We start from the raw sequence: 21889 nt of genomic DNA on the forward strand, positions 1-21889 counted from the left end.
AAAAAAAAAATCTGTGGCAGGGATGCTATGTTCTGCTAACCCAGCCAGTAGGATGCAGCAGTCTTTATGTAAAAAAGAATCTCTGTTAGAGTTGCAAATTTCTTTTATATGGGTGACCATCAGATGATCACACTTACTTTTTTTCTTTTTTTTTTAAGATTACACACCTTTCAGACTGCTGAACTGAGTTTGAACAAGCGAGATTTCTTTGCCTGTCAACCAGCAATTGTAGCAGTTGTCCTGCGCACAGTTGTTCTTAATCACAGATGTTGAAGTCTTCCTCTGTTTTGCTGCTGGTAGCAGAACACAGTTTGCTGCAGCTGATTTTCTGGTGCTTTCAAGCTGGTTTTGAGGGCCATATAAAAATAAGTTGTTTGTTTAACCCCAAGTAAGCACAGAAGAAGGAAGTCTTTTACACAAATGGTGAAGATCCTCAATCCAGTTCCTTTAATGTAGCAGAAAGGAGTCATAAAAGTCCCAGTTCTGCAGAGAAAGGATTCCTTTGATGTAGAGAATGTGGAATAAGCTATGTAGAGAATGTGGAATAAGCTTTGCAGAGTACTTCGGTACTCCAGTGCACAGTGTGTGTGCTGAGGAGCAGGAGTTCTAGAAGGAGGTGCTGTGGAGTCCAATAAGCATCCTGGCCAATAGAATTACTGGTGGGGGGAATTTGTGCAATTTAGACAATCCTCTGCATGACTACAGTAACTTATCAGACTTACCAGAGGCTTCAGAATAACTTGGGCTCTGGAAACCAGGGAAATTTTTTCTGCCACTTCACACCCAACTTTCCAATCCCCTCCCAATAATTTCATATGTATTATTTAATGATGACCAAGATCTTGGCATCACCCATATTCCTGAAGCAATCACGGTTCATTTGTACAGAACCTCTTTAAGTATCAAGTAAACTTCAAAAGAGTTATGTCACTTGCTTGTTTTTCCACTTTATTTGGTTTGTGTTCAGTGCAGCTATTCTGGGCTATTTATAATTGTTTTCATTCCTGGTTTTCATCTACTAGCTCTGTGTTTCAAGTGAGTGGGAATACATTCTATGTGTTGTTTTGAAAATATTTTTTCGAAAGTTTAGAGCATGATGTATTCTTTTCTAATCCCACAGGTAAAATCCAGCCTGTAAGAATGCAGCTGCCGAACCTCCCTTATCCTCGGAGCCACCTACCTGAATCTTCAATGAGCTAAAACCACGTGGGCAAATGGGAGATGAGGAACTCACGGAGACTTTCACAAGTGGCAGGTGACAAGGGGTCTTGGACGTCTTACCAGTCCACTGCAGGGTAGGTCTCAAATATGCTGGGCCACTCCCTCCCTCCTTCCCTCCCTTCTACTACTGCGGGTTCTGATTAACCAGTAACTCTGATTAGTCCTGGTTATGTGGCATAACCCAAACAAGAAAACAGCATTCAGGCCAAGAGAGATAGATCTCCTTGGAGGTCTGTGGCCATATCTAAGACAGCAGAGGAGTACTAGGATTTTAATATGAATCATTACCTTGTCTAAAATCTGATGACATGTGTTTGTGGCTCATTTCTGACCCTACCTCCATTCACATTACTTTTTGGAAAGCTTTTCCTTTCATTAGCAAATAGGTTCAAATTCTAAATTGCCTTCTGGCCAGAACTGATCTACTCCAGCTTCTACAGAGGTAGCTGCTAAAGCATGTATTTTCCACACACACAAGGACTCCAGCTTCAAACACTGTGGGCACTTTTTTTTTTTCCCTCTGTCTTCTGCTGCTCCAACAGTAGACTGTTCCACAGAAATAACTTCGTCCATGTGAATTTCCATGACAACATATTCCTCTTGAGCGCAAACATTTTCCCTGAACTGGAACACGTAAAGGGTATAGAGGGGCTCCCTGAGAAAGGAAGGGTTCTTCTTATAAGGAATAATGAGAAATAACCATTTCATACCATAGAGAATACTATGTAAAAATTAATTTACATTCCTGCTGCACAGTAATGGCCTTATTTCCAGAATCTGTAAGACAGCTGAATAAGTAGCACCAAGCATCAAACCCTATTTTAGGATTTTACAAAATATGCTGGTTTGTGCCAGTGATAGAAAGGACAAGAGGGAAAAAATACCTCCATAAAGCTGTGCTTCCTGGTATATGTAGTATATGTCCAAGAGCTTCCTGGTATATTTAGAAACAAGCAAATGACAGAAAAATATGGTTTGTACATAAGATCCCTTATTAACACTTTGTCTGAGTGCAGAATAAGGAAATATGCAAGATTCTGCAATGAATAAATGAATATTTAACAAATCTGAATGAAGATAAATTGAGGAAATCCTGTTATAAAGACAATCAAATACATCTTTATTCTTTATAACATAGGCAATAGCTCTACATTGCAAATGACAAGGTATGCTTTATGTAGTAGGGTGAATATGTATTGCTAACTATGTGGAATAGTGGAATACAGTTGAATTGAGAAAATATATATTTAAATTTCCATAATGGAAGAAGGCAGCATGTCTGAGGTTACTCACATTTTAGATTATTATTACTGAAGACATTTTTTACATCATTAGTTTTTAATATAGATGCTGTTTGCTTTCACTTTACAGTTTACTCTGGTTTGGAGACTGAAGATACAATGCATGGTTGCATGGAATGCAGGTTCTGTCAGAACTAAGCAAGTATTTTCCTGAATTTTATGCATTATCTAGTAGAAAAACAGTTTTCTACATTTTTTCATTAAACAGCCTATCAGTTCCACACCTTTTCCATGTAAAAAAAAGCAACATAAAAAGGCAACATACTATATTTTTTAATATATCTTTTTGGGCAAATAAATTTTCTTTCTACACTGACATTTATTGGAAATTTGCAACAGAGCGGTAATTGAGTGCATTTCTTCGCCTCTCCTTTACACCCCTATATAGATGAATCCTTTTCTTTCTTTTTTTTTCCCCAAAAAAGAAAGGAGTGTGTAATGCTGCAGAGGTAGTATTACATAAAATTGTTGTATGAAGTTTGTCCACTAGGTGGTTCTTAAAGACATAGTTGAGAACATTGGTTCAGTTTTTAAGTCTTCATATTTAAGTATATACAAATAAATGCAAATATCTACTTTAATGTCATAATTAGCAGCTATGGATAAAATTATTTTAAATATTTTGCTCCATCTTCCCATATTTAATATGTATTTTTCAAAGATAAATAATCTGAAGAATATTTCGTATAAGATTCTACTACATATGTAAGCCCCCAGACTTCTTAAAAAGCAAGTCATTCAAGTGATTTCAGCAGGGTTACTCACAGAAGCCAATCCTATGTATGTGAAGAAAACCTCATTTGCAACTCACATACTCCATTTATACTCCAGGGATGCCAAACACTTGGACATAATGCATTTCATTGGTGTTAATAGTGATGTCAAAAGTAAAACAACACAAAAAAAGCAAAAAACATTAGCATAGCTGTAAACAACAATACATAGCACTGACAGGAAAATATTTGGATTCCAAGCACAATGCTCATTTTACTTTGAGGCAGGTTGAGATTAAATCTGGGAATCTATCTAAATCTTCCTATAGAAGGTAGAGCACCATAAAAATTCAGCTGCTTTGGAGCCACTGTGAGGTGTTTGCAGCAAGCGAGTTCTCTGGACAACTAGATCATGCAGAGCCACTTCTGTTTGTTATTCCCAAACCTGAAAGAAGCATCATCATTACAGATGGCACATGCAGCTGAAGAAAATTCCATTCCATGAATGTTGTGGGACAGAAGACATTCTAACAACATCCACTATCAAAAACTTGAGATGTATCAACAGCAATAATTTTTTTTTCTCACGCTCTGAGCTTTAAGGATGACAAAATTAAAAGAAAAAAATACAGCAATTTACACCCACTGAACAGGCAATGATTGTGAGAACCAGGTAGAAATATTGATGTCTGTTTCTCACATATGTCAAATGATCTTGGCATTAAAACTTTCTCATTATGCAGTAGACACATTTTGCAAGAGTTTAAATTTAAGGAATTAAACTTTTCAAACATTCTAAAAATTATATTCTATGATAAAAAGGGAAACTATGAGTCCATGAAATAGATCTGCAGCCATTATGGACCTTTTTTTATTACGTTGCTGTAGTTTTTTAGTCCAGTAATGGTAAATTTCTAAATACATTGTACTAATTTCCATATTCATTTTCAACTTAGTTCTCATTTCAAGTGTGTGAAGTACGATTCCATTAGTCTTCATTGATTCATAGAAAATGTAGCATGAACTGTGTCTTTTTATTAATGAAAGGAAAAACAAGAATGAAGTTATAGAATGTAATGAGGTTTAGAAATGAGTTTGCTTCATCTTACAGCAGATCTGCTGCAAATTATTACAAGATTGGCAATTCTAAGCTGTGTATTGCTTGTAATACCAACCATGCTTAATGAAAAAATGATGTAATCAAAAACTGCAGAAAGACAGGAGACTCAGTATTCCTCTCTTTCCTTATGAGCAGGGCTTCTTGCTATAAACTAGTGAATTTACTTAGGTATTAAAAAAAAAACCAACAGGTTATCACTATAGCAGAGAAATGGATATATTATTCAGAGAGTAAGAGGAGGGGGTTCCTTCTTGTTGCTTCTTCTGGTATCAGCAGAGTTTGAAAGTTCAACCTAGTTACAGTATTTTCCCAAAATGCTTCACAAACTGAAAGAGAAATCACTGCTTGCTCTAGTGAGTGACCTTTTGATAGCCCGAATCAGCTGTTTGATAGGCCATAGAAATTTAATACAAATATTTTAGAGACCAAGCATGCTATGTGATCCTGTGGGTAAAGTTTAGGTTGGAAGAATTATTTAAATTGGCATGGAGTCAAGACTAAAAACTTCACAGAATTAGAGACAATATTAATTTTCCATCTTTGTATTTTGTGACAAATGGCTGTGTAAAGGAAAACATGTAAGAACGGGGCAAAAAATTGGAAAGGCAAATCCAACAAAATCAGTTTCCGTTTTTGGTATCCTGGTAAAACATGCAATCTTAGAAGTGTCGTAGTAAAGAGAAAAAAAGCCACAAGCCACAGGAAAAATACATAAAAATGCTTTCCCCTTTTTTCCTGCTAATAGTGACAATACTTCCTATTTGTTCAAATCTTTATGTAGCACAAACAAATATGGCCTTTAATGCAACAGTCTTTTCACATTAAGCTTCTGAACAGGGAATTATCCTCCTACTCTAGCTTCTAATTTCCTCTTCCTGTCCCATATATAAAACAGCTGGGTGCGGTTGTCTGATGAGACCAGCTGCCTTGGTCTCCCAAGCTATTTTACCCCTTCCTGCCTGTTGTATAAGCTCTGCTCTGTTCAGGGAAAAAGGAGGGAGGTGAGTAACTTTTGGTCTGGGTTTTTTTCATGGCTGTTTTAATCTCAGTGGTTTTAAGCCTCTTACAAGTCAAATGAGCGCTGTATTTGTTCCATCAGAAAAATTAAAAAGAAAGTACAGTAAGGAAAGAGCAGCAACTCAAGAGATGCTTAGAGAGAAGCCCTAGAGCTGAAGCTAGAAGAAAGATCTTTGTGACTTGCTTTGGTTTAGAGTGAGGCAAAGCTACTTCAGTTAAATGAAAGAAGGATTTTCAGCCAAGCTGCAAAAGGATGAGGGCTATGGGGAGTTTTAGCTGTGAAAATTAGACCTGGTCTGAATGTGAAGACTAGAGGGGTCAAGGGAAAAGAGGATCTTCTCAAATTCGTAACACAAAGAAGCTTGTAATCATGTTGGGTAGATTACTGTGATTGAAATTGAGATGGTGGGAAGTGCTTAAAATAGAGGAAGAAGGAAGTGTATACTAAAGTTATGCTGGACTCTAGGTAGTGGCTACATACCTGTTAGGTTTCAGTGCTGCTAGTAAAGATTCCTGTCATGAACGTGGGGAGTCAACAAACAAGTCTTTAGTCTTGAAAAGAGGCTGAAATACATTAAAGGACATAATTTAGATGTGGCATAGAGTCCCGTAGAAAACTGGAAGAAAGAATGGGAGAGTCTTTCTAAAGGATCTGTCAAAGAAATATGGCAATTAGGATATGATGATGTCAATGAAATTAGGGGTGTGAGGAGGTAAATATTTGCTTGAACATATGCACTAGCAAGTGTTGAAAATAATATATAGAGGGAATGAAAAAGGAGTAAGTGGCTGTGAGATCTGTCTAGACAACAATCACTTGAAACTCTAATGACAGCATCTTTATTGAAATTTGAGGAGGAAAGCCATGCTAGAGAGGATCTTGGGTGGACATGGTGTGAAAAATTCCGTGTAATGGTATTGACAACACAGAATGAGCTTAGAGATGAAAGAAGTCAATTGTGTTTCTGTATGGTTGGGGGGGGGGGGGGGTTTGTGTGATTTAGGAGGAAGAGATTGTTCTATATTTCCATTTTTAGATAAAAAGAGTAAAAAAAGAATGCAGCCAGAGCCTGAGGGGGAAGTTCAGGAGGTGATCATGGGCTGGCTGGTGGAAAACAGATGAGAAACTCCTGCATCTGCAGTAGATACTACATGGAAGAGAATTGGGAATAATCAGTGAAGGTAAAGGTAAACTGATAAGACAGTCATGCCCTCTCAAGCTTCTTTTGAGAGACTGTCACAGTCTCATGCTGTGAAAAGGGAAGTAGAGGAAGGCAAAGATCTGAATTGAGATCACTAGAAGTTGCAGTCAAGACTTGTGCTGGGAGATGTGTTCTGTTGGGGTGAGACCAAGAGGGAAGAATAGATCTCTGGTGGGGAAAGTCATTCTGGTCATAGGCTTCTGCCAGAGACATTCTTGAGCACAAGAGCAGGGTGGAGGAGGCAGATGTTTGAGGGACTTGGCAAAGTGGACAAAAATGTTGAGGCACAGAAGAGTAAGGAAAGGGTGAAGGAGGGAGCAGTATGCAGTGAGAATCAACAGCAATGGAGAGGGGTGCTTGAGAGCAGATGCAGACTTGTCCGCCCTTTGCTGATCCTAGGCAGGCCTTGCCCTTGAGAAATGTGAATTAGTAAATAATAAGAAGAACGCATCCAAATATAACAAAGCAACCTAGTGGTGTCTGTCTGGAAAAATAATCAGAATCAGAAGGGTAATTTTATAACTGTCAGTGCAACACATTACATCCGCAGTGAAGAGCCATGTTAGGGTGTGTGGGGAGAGAAGGAATCCAGAGAACGCTGTTTCATTCCTGCACTTCCCAGCAGACTCCCATTGCCTGTGGTTGCAAATGGGGCAGAGAGGAAGAAGCCCTGGCAACTGCAGGCACTGCAGAAGGTAGAACAGAATGGTCACTTCAAAAACATTTTTGAAAAGGCTCACAAAAGAGCATGCAGTTTTCCTTGGGGAAAATAGTTATTCTTGCACCTCAGTAAAGCATTCAACTGAGACAGGGTGCCCTAGATGTGGAGGAAGATAAACACACAGAATTGCAGCTGATTTGTTTATCTCTACAAAATTAGGGGGAAAAAAACGTCCTCCAATGACATCATACAACTGTTCTTCACATTTTTTTCCTGTGTTTCACAACATGATGGTATTTCTTAGCAGCATGTTTCCCATCAAACATGGATTCCCATTTTATGAACTCTCCCTCATTTTAGTAAGAAAAACATGATTTGGAAAGAGTTTTTAGCAGAAAGCTAGCTCTGTCAAACACATCTGTAAACATTCAGCTCTGCTTCACACAAGAGAATTGCATCTGTGAATGCTGCATCTAGGAGTCAAATGCAGAGATGGGGCAGGATATTCTCAGCACCTATTTATAGAAAAAATGTATAAAATACTGTAAACTCTACCACATGTGACCAAAGCCACATGACCCAAATACTAAACTATTCACATGAGCCCATGCAAGCAGCAGAAGCAAAACAAACAACTTAAAAAACAACATAATTGAACATGAAAGCACCATCAGGAAACATGACAATGAGTCCTGTGTCATTTCATGTTTCATGCAATGCAAATGTGGCACCTTATCCCTTAGGTTGCTAGACATTAATCAAATGTACCACAACACTGGAAAGGATAATGCTATTGAAGGAGAGAAGCCTTTTATATATTCACTTTGTATTCTTTAAGAACTGCAGACCCAAGTAATGAATGGCATCTTAGACCATTTTTCACGTGAGGAGCCAGTGTGTCATATAAGATTTCTTATTCCATACCACACTGTCCTTCCATGTTACACTGCTTGTTTTTCAGTACCAGGATATCTTTTATTACATGGCTTTTTTTTAAGATTACTTTTGGGCAAAAGAATGGCTTTGCTGAGCTGCACTGCTGTTAGCATTTTCTATTACAGAAGCAGCTCTAACAGCTATGTAAGCATTGTAAATCCCCTTTCCTTTCCTTCTGACTTTGCCCCGTGCTTTCCCTAGAAGTGTGACACTTCCTGACAGCTTATAGTGGAGCTGGGAAAGAGCCCTGGTTTTACTGCTTGAGAGCACTGCCAAGGGATTCAACCAAGTGTCAAAGTCATATTGAACAGGAAACTGTCTGTTGTACTGACCTGTTCTAGTGGCTGTGATTTGTAAAGAACATAGGTAGGGCAAATGCAAAGTATTTCATTAAGATTCTCGTTCTCAAATGCTTAAGCTGTGATGAAGCGTGTCCTTGCAGGTTCCTTTTCCCTCCTGACCATGCCCCTCTCCAGTTTCTCTGCTCTCCTTCCTCAGTCCCCACCCTCCTCCTTTTTTTAAGACAGCCAGTTTTAAGGCTGGAAACTTACCAATGCCTATGTGATGACATCTCTGCTATCAAAGTTTTGGATTAAGCACTATGTAGTCCATGATCCGGGTTTCACATTTCCATATTGAGATCAGTCGTACGATGCCATTACAAAGCATGATGGAACAGTTGGTGGAGGACTTGGGCCATCATAGCCTTGCCTGACCTGGGGATTGCAGACACAGAGAAGAAATGCTGAAGCTTGTCTCTTGCTTTGGCCTGGTGAGCTTAAGCACAGGCTTGTCCAGTCCGTTTGTATGCTAGGCAAGTTAGGATGACAGCATGGGTTCAGACTTTAAACACAGCCGAGACTGGGGTACCTGTGGGTCCTCCCTGCTTACATGTTTTTTGCATGGTATGGCTTCTTCAGTGGGGAACTCCCCCAAAAGAGATATATGGCCTTACATTTAGCGGAGTGGCAGGGAAGCCTGCGGAGTCTGCTAAAACATTTGTGGGAGTCTGGAAGCACTTTAGAGGCTGATAGATAAGAAGTTAGAAACATCTGAAGTTTTGAGGAGGAAAACAAGATTTATGGTGACTATGAAGAGCAGGAAATCGAAACTGTTAAGAAATCAGCTTCAGGTCATCATAAAGTTCTGATCCCTAGTTTCACATTAAGGAACAGAATACTACTAGAAAATCCTGCCTATGGTAATAAATAAAATTAATAATTAGCTACTATATACTGCTTTTCATCTATAGATCACAGTGATAAGAAGAACATAGTGAAAGTCTGATTTATTGCAGCTAAATAGTTGACTGTTAAACATTTCTTTTTGTGGGACTGTAAATTCTACCTGTTGACATAAGCTCAATCTTAGCTGCTTTCTGGACTGGATTGCTTTATCGTTTGGAATTAACTCCTTGCAGACATTTTCAAGAGTTATTGTTTCTTGCAAGTGTATTATGAGAAGGAGAAATCCCAAAGGACAGAAAGAGAAATAAATTGGCAAAAGACTTTGGCATTAATTGTAACCATGGCCACGTTTATTGTTAAACAAATCAATTAGGACCATATTTTGTGAGTCTTAATTGAGGAAAATGCCATTTTTTAACTATAAAACTTGGTCCTAGAATATGTAATCTTTTAATCACATCATTTGTCTACCACTATAGGAAACATTTTCTTTAGTAGACTAAAAATGTAAGATCATGTTGCAAGGTGTATTTACTGTACATCTTTCTAATATAAGTAATGAAACTCTGAAGTGCTTGTTGAAATAAAGTGCTAGTGAGAATTTTTGTATTGCTTGGAGGTTTTGGAATTCACCCTATACTTAAGCACAGATTTTAACTCTGAAAAATTACTGATCCTTTGTTTTTGTTGTCCCAACTGAAGACCTTTCAACTGAGCTTGCAATTAAGAGCAACTTTGAAAAATAAGTCCTTTACAGTTCTCCAAAATTGGTTGCACAAATTATTGGTCAGTGTTGCAACATACACTTATATATTATATACTTTAATACCTAATGCATGTGTTCAAGTTACTACAAAGAATTACTGCAAGCATGAAGAAGACTAGGAAAATGTCTTTATTATGTTTTGAGTGAAATCCGAAAGATATCATTTGGTGTAGGTTGGTTTGAACAATTTATAGGGATGTGTGTCCCTAAATGTGGCTGGAAGCTACACTTGGAAGTTGGCCAGAACCCACATGCTTAGACATATCTGATGGGCTCAGTGTGATCACAGAAAACAGACTGGTGACCCTTAGCTGTTGAATCTTTTATTTAGAGAATTGTGGAAAAAAGGAGGCAGATGGAAGCATGGGTTCAAATCTTTGATTTATCCAAGTCATTTTTGCCAGACTTCTTTTTCAAGTCTGATGAGAGTCATATGAAGAAGTGTATGTCCTTTTCAAGTTACATATGACATGGATACTGACTGGTGACAATGCTTATGTTTATTGTGGCCTTGAACCAAAGCCAACCAGATGTTTTTGCAAAGTTTGGATACAAATGTAAACTTTGAACCCCTGAGTCATCATTAGTGTGGTAAAGGTGTGTTAACATACTGTAAAAATCAAGGAATTTCCCCTGCCACTCAGTGAGACCATACTGGCAAGTAAAATGGTTGGGCTAATAAGGACAGCAACAAACACATGCTTTTTCTTTTTGAAGAAGAATAATCTGGAAGGGGTGAGGGTGGTAGGGATCTCACAGGGAAGCAGAAGGTCTATTGCTAGCACAAAAGGAGAAGGACTGCATGAGGAGGTGCTGCTTTGGTGATCTTTTTTTGTGAGGAGGAGAAGGAGAACTTCTAAAAATAGTAAAATTTGATCGTCCAGTACTGGCTTTTGTTACCATCACCCACATGAGTTCTGCTTTCAAGATTTATTATATCACTCTTAAATCTCTTGGAGTCATTACAATCTTGCCTTTCATCTAGTCTGTATATAAATAATTGATCATTATAAGGATTGAAAACTGTGGAAATGAAGACAGCTTAACACAGATATTCTTTATGACATCAATTACAGGGGGAATCATTTGATGAGAACAGAGAATATTTCAAATGGTACAATAATGCTAGCTCCTAAAATTACTTTGTATTTGAAATGAAATGTGTACACTGATTGGTTCTGTTGCCAGTTTATGGAGAAAGTATATTATGTTTCAACAAAAAAGATGGTTAATTATCTGCATGCAGGGCTTGCTTCACTCCTCCCCTACTTCTCTTTTACACTAGTGTAACTGTTGAAGTCAGCTGTGTACAAATGCTGTAATGCAGTGGTGAATCAGGCCTATATTTTTTAAGTAATTTATTGCAAGCATTTGCAGTACTGAGAGAGGAAACATTCAGGCGTGTTTGCTGCTGAGATTTAAACTCCCTGAGCGTGCATTCTGTTGGCAGCAGTCATGTGCACTGGGCCAGGGGTGTCATAGGGTTAAACACCGAGTACTACAACAGTAGCTAAGCACATTTATTGTATTAAAACCTGGTAACATGCTAAAATACTGTATACTGTAAACAGCATCATTAAGTGTGTTGAAAGGAAGTCAAAGTTCAAGTGATTTTTTTTATTTTTTTTAATACTTGATGTGGTGTTGACTGGTGAATTTATATTATTTGGCTTGACTGGAGAGGACACTTCCTATCCCTTTTGTTAACTGTCACACTGGTATTTTGTGTTGTTCCACTGTTCATCTGTGTGCAGGCAATAGGTGGTTTGGACCAATATTCAAACTAAAGGGAAATGTATCAGTATTCATGCTGTTCTAGGAAGTGTGCAGTGGTGTCTGGAGGGCTTGTTTTCTCCTGTGCCTCTAGCTGATAGGAGCACACCAAACATGTGCAGAGCAATAATTCCATCTTACTTGATCTATCTGTGGAAAGAATGTCATGCCAAAAACCCTCACTGTACATTAATCTTAAGTCTGATGTGTTAAGAATTTGGTTTTATACAAGCCACTTCTAGAGCTAGATAACATCAAACAGAAATGGTTCATGTAATTGTTTTATGGTGGACAGTCTCAGGAAATGATAGGAAATGAGTTGCAAAAGCAGAGTTAAATGGTGAGCTTGTGTTCCTGTGCATTTGTAGTGATGAAGAAAGTCCCAGTTAGCGTGAGTGAGAAAGGCAGTATTAGCTCTGGGGGTGTTTCATGTATTTTTCAAGAAAAGCATCTCTAGTTTGAATTAAGACATATATCTGTTCCATTGCTATCTAATGTAAACTCTTTTTGTGACAGGATTGGTGTGGTTAAATGTTTTAACTGCAAAGTTTGGGGAACTGGAATGAAAGATACTTCAAAAACCCTTTTGTTCCTGGTGATAGCTAAACAGTAGCATTTATCTTGCTGAGAATCCAATTCAGCAATATACTGAAGTGTGCTTTGAAATCAGAAGGTTTTCAAACTGAAATATTCCAGTACCAATTTTCCACAGATGATGTGTGAATAATTCATGTGCACTGTGATGGCTGCTCTTTCTTTCCTTTGACTCTGAACCAAATTATCACAATAGGTCCTAATTGTTACTTTTCTTACTGTTGTTAATTACTTTTAGGGCAGACCCCAGTAGCCCATGTTACTTATGCCATCCACGTACTGGGATCAGTAGGTACAAAACAGTTGGTTTGCAGGCAGAGCTATGCAGGGGTATGCAAACAGTGCTTGGTTGCCTTTGGATGTGTTAAGTCTGTGTAAGGAGTTTGAAGGAGATGCTTGATTTCTAGTGTGAAATATTTTGGCTTGATATAATGTTATGATATTGTCTTAGCTAGACGAAGTATTTGTCTTCTTTCTGTTGCCCAAGCAAGCTGACACCAGACAATTTCATCAAACCTCTGCTTCTAGACAAGGTTTTGAAAGGCCATGAAATACATTGCCTTTCCCAATTTAAAGTGATGCTTGTCTGGCCAGAGAAGAATGTATTAATATCACTGAGAGGCAGGAACAATGGCCCACCACTAAATGTGAGTAGGTTCAGCATAGACAACTCCAGTGCTTACTATGCATTTAGTTCCTTTATGAAATATTATTTATTCCGGGTTGGTTTTTAGAATTCTTCTTTCTCTACTTTCTTTCATAGTTTAGTGGTGGTCACATCTAGCAACAGCTGGAAGAACATACTTATTGCTCATTGACCCTGTCAATTATGCTTGTGTGAAATCTCATACCCTAATGAATATCATTAGACCATTGTTGCAGAAGCTTTTGTGACCTTGTTATAGATATATCATTGTAGGTGAAAAGAAAACAAAAACAAAAAAAACCCCAGCGTTAACAGCAAACTCTGGATACAGCTAAGCATAGCAAATGAACTGACATATTTTCAAGATACTAATTAGAAGGAGGGCTGGGCATCTGGGGCATTAAAAAGACAGAAGGCAAAGGACTTTTATAGTACAAAGATGTTCATATATAGGTTGCTTGAAACAGCTGGAAAGAAAATTGTGCTACTATTGTACAGTAGCAGCCATTTTGAATATCACTTACTTGCACATTTTCCAAGCTAGACTTGCACAAATCACGGTCTGAATAAATTTCCAAATTTTTGTACCAATCAGTTGCATTTAGGTGGTTCTTAATTGTAATTTTACATAAAGAAAGTTAAATGCATATGATTAATTATAGGGTTTCATTTCCAAGAGTTTGTGATTGCTTTAAGTTAGTGGGAACCACAAAGTGTAATACAATCTTGTTGATTTAGACAGTAGTTTATTTTCTGTATTTCTTCATTTGAGAGACACTCAGGTATGAAGAACAGATGTGCAGATGTTAGCCTGGTTTGTAGTGTGCCCAGAGGGAGAAGTGTAGGTCAGGGATGATTTTTAAAACAGATTTCTTTTTAAGGTGTGGGATGTAGTACCTTTAAGGGTTATCTTTCTGAAACTTCTAGATGACATTTCTAAATCGCTGCTGAGAAAACAAGCCTTTCCATCTTCATAATATCAAAAGGAAGCTGTGCCTAAGAAGTAAATGTAAGATCTATTCCCACTGCTGACAGATGTAATTTTTGTTTGCTATTTTGGAAAATGTTCAAATTGCAAATTGTAGCAGTGTCCTCTGGGAAAATGAATATAACACTTTTAAAGTTGTGTCATCACAGTTACTGACTTCTGCAGCTCAAGGTGTAAAGTTAAAGGTGAAGAAGCTGTAGTATGTTCAAATGGTTATGAATAGTTGTGGACATTCATATTCTAAGGACGTACACAAGAAATCTGAAGGGAGGAAGAAGAGTTTGTCTATGCAATTCAAGGACAGGTTACATCTGGTGACACGAAGCACTGAACTTTTTCAGCCATTCACTTAAGCAGCTAAATCTAATTGTAATAATGCAGCTTTTTAATGTCTTTTCAAAGTTTCTAACTCTGGATCTGTATGCACTTTAGAAAACATATTTTATCAATTGCTGTGGTGCATGAGAGCCCAAATCACAGGCTCTAGTTAGATGTCCACTACATTAGGTTCTGTGCAGATGGGACAAAACCAGAGCAGTCATAGCCAGGACTGCATGTTAGTGCAATGCAGCTACAGCTCTGCAGTCTGGGACCACATGCAGTCCTGGGTAGAGCTAGCTGAAGATCTATCACTCATTGAAAATTTGCCCCATCTTAAACTAATTATTAGCTGACACTCACAAGACGGGTTTTGTGTCATCAGCTTCGGCTGCCTGAAGTTTATTGTCTGGAATGTGTTCTGAAATGGAAGGATGAACTAGGGGCACCCTGGCAGTGCCTTGATCTCTCCATTAGTGCTAAAGGGAAGATGGGCAGCCAGCTCAGATGGGACTCCTGTAACTGTTAGAAATTAGGTGAGTCTCACCCTGCCTTGGTAAAAGGGGACCAGACTCTGGCTATTTCATGCTCACCTTCCCCTCCCCTCCCCCCCCCACAAGTGTCCAGCTTGTTTCAGACCTTTCCTACCTTTAAGGACTTTCCTCGCTCAATACTGTAGTGATTACTTGGCTGGCTTACTGTGCAGCTTCCAGCCTCCTGAAACTGGTGGGTTTTCAGGCAGCAAAGTATCTTCTAGCAAGTAACTGCACTGGTCAATATTTTCCTCGCCAGCAATTCCCCAGCTTCTCCTTTTCTCTGCAGGAGAATGGCCTGAAGCCACTAATTTCCATGTGGTGTGACTGTATTGGTTACATAGGTGGTTCTTTGCTACAGCCTCTGTATTTTATCTCCCTTATCTGTATTTTAAAAAAATAAAAAGGCGGGGGATGCACGCGATCATGAGTATAGCCCACTTCACAAGGATGTTTTAGGCTAAAACTATTAATGTTTGTAAGGCACTTGGAAAGCCTGTATAAAGTTTGGCACTATTGTAATGTTCATTGAGAGCTTCTGAAGTTGAACAATTTAATTCTGTCAATAGCTTTTGCATTTAAAAAGATATGACCTGTCACTAAATTCTTGTATGAAGTTAATTCAACAAAATATTTAAAAGTTTGATTGAACTCCTAGACCTATTGTATTGGGCTAATAAGAACTCTTTCTTCAGCCAGCTTTTACAGCCCGGATTGTCTAGATAGCCATGCAAAAATGTAACTAATACTCCTGTAAAGAGGAAAGCTGAAGTACCTCCATGCCAGAACTTTTGGAATTGCTCCACTTGCTTCAGTTCCTTTCCCATTAAAATCATTGGAAAAACATGTTCTTGACTTTAGGGGAGCAAGGTTAAACTAGCACAGAATGTTTTGAAAATTCCAAACTAGTAATTTAATCTTCAAATTTAACCATAATGGCTCTTGCAATTTTTTTTCCAAAGCAGCACTCAAAACAAACGATGTGTTAGTCCCTAATAAATGGTCCTTAGTAAAAGCATGTATTATGCTTCCTTTGAAAAGTCATTTATTTCTTACTGTGAGTTTCTGATTCAGCTGTCTCCCCAGCATGCTGCTTTAACATTTTCTCCCTTCAAGTTTGTATATTCTGCAACTTGCTGTGTTTCTGTACAGCAACACGTGTGCATCTGTGCATAACAACACAAGATAACCTCAGACTGATTAGCATGGTTGTCTTCAGATTGAAAAATACTTTCTATAGGTTCATTTCTTAGAATCAGCTTCATGATTTCTTGCTTATTAAATCATATAGTGTTTATGAAATAAGACTCCCAGGCTGTCAGTCAGAACTCTAAAGCCTTTCACAGACTGTAAATTCACATTCCAATAGTTATAAATAGAAAACACTATTGCAATGGTTGTAAAACTCTCTCTCTGATGATTGTACGTTGTACTGCACCAACAAATCAGAAAAAGAGATGGTTGGGATACTGTTGTCAACATCTTTTTGCACAGAATTTCCATCAAGCCAATAAGTGAGCTTATGCTGATGATTTGTAGTATCTGTTATCACCTTTTCGTCAAACTCTGAGGAGAAAGGAAATACAGGATATTCCAAATGGGAGTCTGGTACATGTGCGCTGAGGAATCTGTTTGTGTTTCCTCTGATTGTTAGTGAAGGATAGTGAGGGTGCTGCTGCTTGTTGCATTACTTTTTGTGCTAATGACCCTATCCAAGTGACTTCTGTTAATGTGCTGTAATTTACAATTCTTTTGGGATAAAGTGTTCATCTTTTCAGTAGTTCTTACTGTGGTTGTATGCTTTGCAACACTGTAGACCAGAAGCTGCAGAAATTACTCTGCAGAAGAGTAAATTTCTTCCTTTTAACTGTGATCCCATGTTCCCCAGCATTTCCTTTACATTTTTTACTACTCTTAGAATAGGTCTCACTAGAATACTTACTGCTGCAATGTCCTGGTTAATCAATACTGATATCATATTCTGAACATGTTTCCCAATTAAGTTTCTAGCCCCTTTATTAAAAAACCAAGTATTTGATATCAAGAATTAAATCTGCAATATGCCAAGATTTTTTTTCTCTGTAACTGCTGCTATGGAATGATATATATCACTTTTGGTTTTGGATATTCACTCATGAATCATTCAGATTTCTGTCATACGTTCAGCCACAGAAGAGTATCTGTACCCAAGTTGCAGAAGCAATGGCTATCTATTGGAAACTGTAAGAATGACACAGCTTGTTATGGGATGAGCTGTTTAGCTGAGAAATTAAAAAGGCCACATAACACAAGCCAATATGCAGAAGCTGGGCAAAAGTTTGTAAGAACATGCCTGACTGCATGAAACCAATGAGGGCTCTAGCCTGCTTCTGTCTCCAGCAGAGGCAGCAGGAGAGGCTGTTTAAGGATAGTATGTAAACTTGGCCACTTCCATAGTCTGTTCTGGTACTCTATCAGCATCACAGTTGGTGCCTTAGGGATGTTAGATGCTGTGTACCTGCATAGTCTTTTTAGTGTTCATGGGCCCATTTCCCATGAATTTGTCTCATTCGCACTTGAAACTGTTGATACTGTCCACCTCAGCAGCCTCCTGTAGCAGCAAGTTCCAGAGGTTTACTGCTCACTATGGAAAGTAGTTTCATCTGAATTAAATCACTTCTGTTAGTTTCATAGAGTCCCCTACTACTTTTTCTAGTATTACAGGATTTTATTCTGTTTGATCCTGCTTTCATTCAGCTATCCACTTTTTTTGATACTGCAAACTGTGATCATATTTCCTTTTTAACTTTCCCATCTCAATGGAAGGGTCCTAGACCATGTAGTGTAGGAGACCCTACATAGGTGAGATAGCTGCTCTGTCCCCTTGATGCTTTTAATTTAAAAATTAAATTAATTTCTTTATTTTGTAATGAAAATACAGAAGATTTAACTTCATAGAAAATAAAAAATCCTCTTAGCTATGTTCTACAACAAGTATGTCAAACATGATAATCTTCTGAAGGACCTCAGCAGTAAAGGTGGAAACAAGCAGTTCATTGAGCATCTGTGGTGGTATTATCATCCTTTTTGTGCCTTTGTCATCAACTGGTCCCACTAATCACAAGATAGCTTCCTGGGTTTGATGTGCTCAAAGAATGTTTTACCATCAGTTTGGGCATCATTTGCAAGTCACTCTTCAAAATCTTTTTTTAGCCCTCTTTATTTTCTTTTTACATTTGAGCTCTTTATTTTATGGGATTTTTCTGTCCTCACTTCAGAAAGCTTTCTGGTTTGGGTTTTTGTTTTGCCTTGTTTTTTTTAAAGCTGATCCTCTGCCTTTGAAAGTTTCCTTTGCTTTCTTATTGAGCCATCCATGCAGAGGGTGTTTGGACTGCTTTGTTTTCTTCTTTGTCTTCATCACACACATTACCAAAACATCTAGTATAGCATATTTTATGGCTATCAGGCTTTCTGTAGACTTCTTGGCTTTTGGACTAACCCTTTCAGAGTTTTTGGAGGAGAGAGGAGGTGGTTTTACCTCTTCTATAATTGCTAATGCTTTTAACATTTTTCTTGAAATTGAATAGCTATGAACTAGATTTATTTAGCCTTCTTTTTCTAGTCGTAAGCCGTGGCGCATGATGATCACTAATGCAGAACACCTCTCCCATTATAGCTGTTGTCCTGTGCACCAGCTGAGACCAACTCCAATATGTTTCTTTTAAGTAGCAAGCATTTGTGTGTCCAAAAAATTAGATTTCTATATCTTAATGAGGCATTAACTCAGTCTGGTGAAGCTAATTGTAGTCTCTTTGAATTTGTACCTGACCTAAATTTGCAGCTTCTCAAATTTCATGAAGCTTTTCCTGAGCCAGTGGTTCTGGTATTGCTGTAATCAGAGTGTTGGTGGCACAGCTATGCTATTATTTTTAACATCCATGCTTTTCACCCACAAGTATTCCATTGTACTTCTTTTTTCCCCATAATATTTTTATGCTGTGCCACTGTATAATGCCCTTCACATACAGTGCCTCTCCCTGACCTGTGTGTCCTATTCTATCATTCCTATCAAGTAGGTAATACCACATCACATTAGCTATCCTTCTTCCCCTCACACTCCCAGAAGCCTATTGTATCAGGACTGTCATTTGATGCCAAGCATTTCAGCTCCCCCTCTAACTTTTTAGGCTTCTAGCATTAATGTAGAAGTACTTCGAAGTATTTGCCTTACACCATTGCTTGTTGTTGCCTGTGCAATTCAGCTGGCATGGTAGGCAGTCTAATTTACCCTTCCCTATTCGCTCAGAATATGCTGCTACTTTCCTCCTGACTTTCAGAAATGCATTGCACTTCAGTTACGACTACTTCATAGGTTGTCTCAGTCTGAACTGAGTGCTTCTGCCCCTATTGGCTTGTTCCCTGTTTCTAGGTTTGGTGCTTCTCAATGACTGTTTTAGTTTTCCATAGCTATGTGCTGGTTTTTACAATGAATAGGCAGCCCATGTGTCCTGCACAGGTTTCTCCTGTTCCAAAGAGCTCCCTGGTTCCAGTGTAGCTAAATTCGCACTGCCTTACAGCACCATCTCCTCCATGCCGTGGCAGTCTGGTTCTCTTGTCTTTTGGGCCTTGTATGTGGCTTTTTAGAGGATACTACTGTGGAAGTCCTGCCCAGCTCCTTTTCAGCAGTCTGATTTTTAACCTTCACAACAACCCATTTATATCACAGTACAAAGTGGACAATGACTATAGGCTTTTCCCCTGCAACCTGGGTATTTTGTGAAAATTCCTACCTTTTCATCTGACAGACATTAGCATGGTGTCTTCTTGGACATCAGAAACCCAGGTATCTGTGCCTGAAAAAATAAGTCTCCTAGTTCTAGTTAACTCTTCCTATCTCTGACAGTTCCCTTCCAGTACAGAGGCATCTTGAGCATGAGAGGACACAGTGACAAAGACTTAACACTGTGCATTAAGAAGACAACACTGAATCCTTGTATCAGTTTCATGATTAAAATGAAGATCAATTTTACGGTCATTAATTTCATAAGCATCCTGTGTAAGCATCTCAGTTCAATTAATATTGCAACACCACCAGGTAGTAATACTAGTTTATGTTTGCACCTACAAGAGAGGCTCATGCCCAGCTTGCCAGGCATTAGCCTTGGGCAATACCTTCCAATTAACCCAGACTTCTGGCTGACCGTGTTGCTAAAGAGTCCCTGATGCAGGGACATTAAGTTAGTTACTAGCCATCCGGTCCTGACTGGTGCAAGCAGCACCAATAGCAGGCTTGAAGGAAAGACATACTCAAGGGATCTCTGCAGGAAAGCAGGGATTCACCACTGTCCAAGGATACTGACGAGGGAAGTGTTTTTAAAAAGATTTTTCAAAGAACAAGAAAAAAGGGAAACTGTCCTTGTTTTCAGTATGGAAAGGAGCATTTTTGGTAAAGTTTTGGCAAGTCTTTTCAAGGCAGATGAAAAAAGTAAAGTGATAAAGTTGGACATACTGCTTTGAGAGAATTCATTTGGAACGAAAATGTCTTTTCATTGTAAACAGGAATTTTTTTTATGTACTTTGAAAACTTACGTCATTAGCCATATGGAAGCAGAAAACACAAAACCTCTGAAGAGATGTAAAAGCAATGCAAATGTTTCAGCTTTTCATTAGAGAGGAGAGTGTCCACAGACAAATGGGCTTTCAAGAACATAAACACCTTTGGTGCTTCAGTAAACCAACCCAAGTTTTGCCTGACAGCTGAAAGATATTCTCTGTGGGTCCTTTATGCTCCTGTCTGCAGAGTTGATTGAGTAAATATGCAGCAACGAGAAACATTCTTACACCCTGTGTCTGGCATTTGCTGGCTGATACTTTTAACTTAAGGCAGATACAGTTTGATAACCTTGCTTGCACAGCTCAGCAGTATTCATCAAATACGGAAATGACTTTGATAAATACACCTTGCTGCATCTTCAGTTTTTAGCAGCAGTCATGTGACATTTTAAGTTTGAATAACTCAACTGTGGACTTCTAGAAGGATGTTTAATCAGCGCTGGGGCTCTAGTTAAGAAGCCTGATCCTGGAGACAGAGTTGAAACACTTTAACTGTAAAGTCTGTCTGAAGAACCTATGAGGGTTCTTTAGGTAAGGTGGCAGGAGGTTAGAATTAAAGAAACTTTTCTGCTTTGAAAGCCTAAACAGGTATACTTTTTTTAAGCCTAAACAGGTATACTTTTCATGGATCTACAGCAAGCCATGTGAGTAGTTTTCCTGACTGAGGGCCAACAGGCTGGTGGACAGCTTGGTGGGTGGCAGGGGTAGAGAAACAGTCTTCAGGCTCAACAGACAGACCAAACAGGACCTTTCATTTTCCCCTCCTGCAGACTGTTTGATCATGTTTTGAGTGTGACATCATAGAGATTTCTCTATGACAAAAGTGGGTCTCTTGTCTCTGCTTTCTCTAACCAAATGAAACTGTGCAGACCTTTATATCACTGTTCAAGCACTGAAGGGTATTTTCTAGGTCTGCCTCTGTCCTCATTTTAGCCCCAGCTGGTTTTAGCTGATATGTTAGTAGTGTTACTAGATCCGTGAACATAGTGATTACAGTTTTTTAAAAGCAAAAATTCAAACTACCCAATAATGTGTGTATGTTTTTTTAATAATTTCACATAGCTGGAGCTGTGTTTGCCACAGGGATGTTTTGTGATCATGTTTGGGGGAAGAAATGGACAATGATGCCAGAAACTGAAGGGAAAACTGATTGTAATATCACAAGCTGTAAAGAATTTAGGTTTTGAACAGCTCTATAGTAACGCATTACACATTTCCTGTGTGGGTTGATGTTTGTGCTAAAACCTTTCACTTTCTGTGAATATTTTCATGGATTTACAGCAATTACTCAAGTATTTACAAGGAACAAAATGTGACCCCC

At 38.5% G+C, this 21889-nt stretch overlaps 1 long non-coding RNA gene across 1 annotated transcript in view; it reads left to right on the forward strand.

Annotated features, from left to right (window-relative positions):
* LOC114012052 (uncharacterized) overlaps window positions 1-21889 on the forward strand; it is a 180737-nt gene that overhangs the window by 118313 nt on the left and 40535 nt on the right. Inside the window, exons 3-4 of the long non-coding RNA XR_003554256.2 lie at window positions 1121-1295; window positions 2593-2664. This is a non-coding gene — a long non-coding RNA (uncharacterized LOC114012052). The remainder of the gene's footprint in view (window positions 1-1120; window positions 1296-2592; window positions 2665-21889) is intronic.

This window comes from Falco peregrinus, chromosome 8 (genome assembly GCF_023634155.1).
Source record: "Falco peregrinus isolate bFalPer1 chromosome 8, bFalPer1.pri, whole genome shotgun sequence".
In the NCBI taxonomy this organism is placed as follows: Eukaryota; Metazoa; Chordata; class Aves; order Falconiformes; family Falconidae; genus Falco; species Falco peregrinus.